Consider the following 6,280-nt stretch of genomic DNA (forward strand, 5'->3'; position numbering starts at 1 on the left):
AACATGTTAATATTATGGAAGTACAGTTGTGCAGCATTATGTTTGCATTTTATGTAATACATAAGTTAGTTACTATGAAACTCACAAGTTCTAACTAATGCATATATATGTCAGCTCGTTTGGCTCTTGACGAAGGCGGTTGCACTTTATCATCTCCTTCTCCCTTATCTTTCCTGCTTGGCTTCTCAATGTTCTTGGCTGACAACTTCCTCCAACTTAATGAAGAAAAGATTGAAGTCCTTGTATGTGCTCCGGAGAGACATGTTCCTAACATAATGAATGCTCTTGGTCCTCTTTCAACATTTGTGAAATCATCTATCAGGAACCTCGGGGTAACCTTTGAATCTGCTCTTACCCTGGATGTTCACGTCAAATCTCTGGTTCGGTCCTGCTTCTATCATTTAAGAAACATTTCTAAATTGAGCCCCATAGTATCTCATACTGAACTGGAGATTGTTATTCATGCAATCATTTCATCACGATTGGACTACTGTAATTCACTGTTTACATGTCTAAACAAAAACTCCCTGGAGCATCTGCAAGTTGTCCAAAGTGCTGCAGCAAGGCTTCTGACAAAACAATCTAAGTACTCTCATGTAACACTGTTGCTTATACAGCTGCACTGGCTCTCCGTTGAATTCAGAGTCCATTTTAAGATTCTGGTTCTGACCTTTAAAGCTCTTCAAGGAGAAGCACCAGCCTACATCATTGAACTTTTACAGCCCTATGTACCTAGGAGGTCCCTGATGTCATGTGATCAGGGCCTACTTGTTATTCAGCATACAAGGCTGAAAACCAAGGGAGACAGAGCTTTTGCCACTGTGGCCACCAGACTGTGGAATTCTCTTCCTCAGAACTTAAGAACTGAGGACTCAGTGGTCTCTTTTAAAAAACAACTAAAAACACATCTTTTTAAAATTGCATTTTGTTAACTTTTGTCTGTTTTTGTTTTATACTTTGTGAAGCACTTTGTGATCTTTTTATCTAGAAATGCGCTATATAAATAACACTTTAATTACTTACTTACTTACTTGTCTAGTCTCATATTCTTTTCTACTTTTGCACTGGAAGACTCTCAAGGTCTGTTCTCTAAAAACTAGAAGAGGAATTATGGATTTGATCAACTGGTCCCTAAATGCAATTAACACCCTATTCTCAATGAGAAGCCTAGGTTCGGGTGAGCCCGAGTTTCCCGAAGGGACATTCCCTGCTGGATACACGATGGACGGGTGGAAGAAATGGAGGGCCGTGTGCCTGGCGGGACTGTCGATCGAAGACACTGAAGATATCTACATATTCGGAACCATGATAATGGGGTTCTTGCTGATATGAGCTGGCTTGGCCCTGACTTATCGAAGATTAAAGAAAGCGAAATCAGCTGTTCTAACCCCACAAGCCTGACTGCTGTGATGGAAACGATGGGACGAGTTGCGACTTCTCAAAATGGGCTCATTGAATGCAGCACGGATAAGATCTTGGAGAAGCTTGAGGCTATCGTGAGCACTTAGACTATGTTCTTTGAGCACAAAATTGATAACATCTCGAAGAAACTCATGGCTCTCCAACAGGAGATTGAGAGACCAGTGATGGACATGTAGATCAACTGTAAAATTGACATGCAATTGTTCGCATTAAAGGAAAACCACCATCATTTCATGCGGTGACTATATCGGCACCAGCTGTGGTCTCAAGGCTGGAGCTGGAAAACAAAAATTTCTCCCTGATAACAGACGGTGTTTAGACAGTTCCTTCCCATCCTACGCGCCCCAATCCAGGATTCCAAACAGCTTTGAACGCCTATCTCCGAAGCCAAAGTCAGACGGCAGGTCTAGGCTCAGTGCTGGATTCATAGCGCTTGGCAAGATGGCTGTGTCTACATCGGCTTACCTCTCAACCCTTTTGGTTTATGATGTTGTGATGTGGAGATGTATGTGCTCTCTGTGCAGAGGAGGGTTTTTTGTGAGTAGAGGTCTCCTTTTCCCCCTCCTCCACTTGCCCATTGTATTGTACATTTCATTGTTTTTCCAAATTACTACCTGTGCCCGACCTGTCTTCCTATGTCCGTGTGTCTGTGTACGGTTAGGGGGGGCGACAAATAAAAGGCTTGATTGATTGATTGATTGATTGATTGATTGATTGATTGATTGATTGATTGATTGATTGATTGATTGATTGATTGATCCAGAAATGCAAAAGTGTACAAAGAAACTCTAAATAAAAAACTTAACAAAATACTGGACTTGGGTGGATTGATTCATGGATTAATTGTGGAGCAGGAAAAATATCACATACAAATAACAAAATTATAATTCCCTTGATGAAAATTAAAGTTTTAGTCCAATTCTTCACAAGTGCTTTAGAGCATATATTTAGAGTACATTCTTTAGAAATGCTAAATGATTTCTAAAGAAACCCAAAACAGAATTATTAAAAAAACAAAACCAAGTGAATATTATTAGACCCCCAAAAAACGGACATTTTTACCCATAGAAAAAAAACCTCCCTGGTATGTCCTTGTCCTTTATGTCCTTTATCTTTGTAAAGCTCAAAACTTGTAAAATCAAGTTAAAACTAAGTGTTCCAGTTTACACACAATATAAAAACTTTTAAAAGAGTTTGATGGCCGCTAACTTTTCTTTCTTAATTCAGATCAAACTGAGGTTATTGTACTCGGCCCTGAAAAGCCTAGAAATATGGTATCTAAGCAGATTCTTACTCTGGATGGCATTACCTTGGCCTCCAGTAACACTGTGAGGAACCTTGGAGTCATTTTTGACCAGGACATGTTCTTCAACGCACATATTAAACAAATATGTAAGACTGCGTTCTTCCATTTGCGCAACATCTCTAAAATTAGAAATATCCTGTCTCAGAGTGACGCTGAAAAACTAGTTCATGCATTTATTACTTCCAGGCTGGACGACTGTAATTCATTATTATCAGGAAGTCCTAAAAACTCCCTGAAAAGCCTTCAGCTGATCCAAAATGCTGCAGCAAGAGTCCTGACAGGGACTAGAAAGAGAGAGCAGATTTCTCCTGTTTTGGCTTCCCTTCATTGGCTTCCTGTTAAATCCAGAATTGAATTCAAAATCCTGCTCCTCACATACAAGGTCTTAAATAATCAGGCCCCATCTTATCTTAATGACCTTGTAGTACCATATCATCCTATTAGAGCGCTTCGCTCTCGCTCTGCAGGCCTACTTGTTGTTCCTAGAGTATTTAAAAGCAGAATGGGAGGCAGAGCCTTCAGTTTTCAGGCCCCTCTTCTGTGGAACCAGCTTCCAGTTTGGATTCAGGAGACAGACACTATCTCTACTTTCAAGATTAGACTTCAAACTTTCCTTTTTGCTAAAGCATATAGTTAGGGCTGGACCAGGTGACCCTGAATCCTCCCTTAGTTATGCTGCAATAGACGTAGGCTGCCAGGGGATTCCCATGATGCATTGAGTTTTTCCTTTCCAGTCACCTTTCTCACTCACTATGTATTAATAGACCTCTCTGCATTGAATCATATCTGTTATTAACCTCTGTCTCTCTTCTACAGCATGTCTTTATCCTGTCTTCCTTCTCTCACCCCAACCAATCACAGCAGATGGCCCCGCCCCTCCCTGAGCCTGGTTCTGCCGGAGGTTTCTTCCTGTTAAAAGGGAGTTTTTCCTTCCCACTGTTGCCAAAGTGCTGCTCATAGGGGGTCATATGATTGTTGGGCTTTTCTCTGTATCTATGAAGCGCCTTGAGGCGACTTTTGTTGTGATTTGGTGCTATATAAAAAAAATTGAATTGAATTGAATTATCAGTGGTACTATAAGTAGTAGATAATGTTACATCTGTGGGGTGGTTATGGGTAATTCTTTCTCTAATAGTTAAAATTTTGTTTGTGAAGAAGTTCAAGAATTCATTACTAGTTAATGCTAAAGAAATAGTTGGCTCAACAGAGCTGGCTACAGTGCTGAAGAGAAACCTAGAGTTGTTCATATTTTCTTCAATCAGTGATGAATAGTAAGATATTCTAGCTTTGCAGAGGGCCTTCTTCTTTGATGTTTAGTCATGACACTGGATTCATGAGTCCTTCCAAGCTTTGTTTACTATGTAACTGAGCAGACATTACCTGCAAGCAGCTAGACTCCCGGGACAGGGTCTGGCGTTAGATATTTTCTCACTGCGTGCATGCACAGTGTACTACTTTGAACAGGTTTAGGAAACCAGCATTACTGAAAAATACTAATCAGATGTAATCAGATGTTCTACATCCCCTTTCTTTAGCTTAGGACTGTATAAATAACGTCTTTAGCACAATGCATTAACAGCAGATACAGATAGAACATAACATTCTAGCCTGGACATTAATGATCCACTTCAAACCTGGAACTGTTTCATTGGTAAGAACATAGTAAAGATTTGACCATGGCTACATCACGTTACATATAGTGTCCATTACGTTGTTTTATTGTTTGTTTTTTTCATTTTACAGCCCATCTCTTATGCCTTAATGTTCATACTTGGGGTTTGGCTTGCTAACTCTCCCAGATCGTGTAATGTAGGTTTTACCTGCCGGGGGACAGGGGTACTGGACAGGGGCCTGTGTCAAGTTTTGTGTGAGTATGTGTGTTCCTCAGTGTGTTGAACAGGTCTTTGGATGTGCTGTGGGGAACAGGCAGTTGGTGGTTGGGCCACGGTAGAGTTATCGTGGAAATCTCCGTGTTGTGGTGGTGGTTCAGGGACTGGGAGGACATGCCTGAGGTTCCGCCTCTATCCTCCGCCTCCTGACTGGACAATGTATGATTTGGGTTCCTTGCAGTCTTCCTTGATAGTCCCTAAGAGTCATGTCCATGATGCGTTTGCATCCTTACAACCTCACCTGGCATGATCGGACGGAAGAGTCTGCTGGTCATAGCATTTCTTTTGTGCATGGCACTTACGAACTAGGCTTGTCTTAACAGCTCTGTTGTTTTGGGCCTGGGAATCAGCAGATGTTTACACATAGGTAGTTTAGTGCATGTCTGTCTTGATATCAGCCTTTCAGCTTGAGAATCTAGTGTGTGATCTTGTGGCACATTGAGGAGATTGAGTAGGTTGAGGAAGACATCTGTTCTTTGACCTTTCCATCAAGTGCTTTGCACTGTGAACTGCAGCCAGTCCACTGACCTGCAGGTATTCTTGTCACATGAACAGTCCCAGGCCAAAGCAAAGTCTGTGAAGTCATCACGCCCAAATTAACCATGCGGGTTAATTCTGCTTTAACCTTGTCCTGCATTGGTACTGGTATTTTGTGCGCAGGCTTTACTATTGGCGTGACTTCTGGGTCTATTTTCATGGAATAGGTAACCGGAAGCTTACCAAGTTTATCTTCGAAGAGGTCTGAATACTCTGAGAAGATCTGTTCTGAAAAGTTATTTTTCTCATCCATGGAGGACAACATGGTGGACTTCTTTGTTCAGTGTGATTAAGTCTAAGCGAAGTGAGTCTGGTAGGCCAAGTAGAGGTTGTGCGTCTCGTTTCACTACAAAGAACTGCAGAGGGTATTCCTTGCCTCAGAGTGGCATGAGAGTGTTGCTGTGCCAGCTGTTGGAAATTCCTCACCTCCATATGCCACCAGTTTGGTTTTCTGTGATGGCAGGAGTTTTTCATCTTGTTTCAGTTCTGCAAAAAGGTCGGCTGGCATGACATTACATTTGATGCTGGTATCTGATTTAAGTTTTATTCATTTTTCATTGATATGCACAGTTGTACGGAAAACAGGGGTTCACAGTGTCTATATTGATCCCATTTACAAAGAACATTTCCTCCTCGCTGCTGGGCGCTTGCATTTCAATGTGGTTTACAGATCTCTTTTTAAATCCCCTTGCAGCATTTCTGGAAATGATTCCATTTTTTGCATTTATGACATTGCTGGCCATTTATCTCTTTTTGCCTCATGGCTGCCCCCACAGTTGTTGCAGTTAGTTATTGCGTGAGCGGGACTCAGTTCTGGTTGTGTTGCACACCACTCGTTGCATGTCTTTGTCTTGAATTTGTGTAGATGTTTTGTCTTTATTATGTGATGCAAGGTATCCACCTCTGCTGCCATTTGTTTTGGAGCTGCTAGAGCTTTTGTATGTTGATTTGTCTGTTCAAATAGCTGGCACATTTCAATTGCTTTGCTCAAAGTTAGGTCATTGTCACGCAGTAGTTGCTTTCTCATGTTGTCACTAGTTATGCCACCAACGAGTCTGTCTCTGATGAGCTCGTTTTTAAGCTGACCAATTCTGCAACTGCCTCCCTTATTTTTCAAGTCACTCAC

This window comes from Aulonocara sp. 'chitande type north' Nkhata Bay, linkage group LG12 (genome assembly GCF_057382095.1).
Source record: "Aulonocara sp. 'chitande type north' Nkhata Bay isolate Kocher_YH1m ecotype deep benthic linkage group LG12, A_spYH_male_GT1.1, whole genome shotgun sequence".
NCBI classification, from domain to species: domain Eukaryota; kingdom Metazoa; phylum Chordata; class Actinopteri; order Cichliformes; family Cichlidae; genus Aulonocara; species Aulonocara sp. 'chitande type north' Nkhata Bay.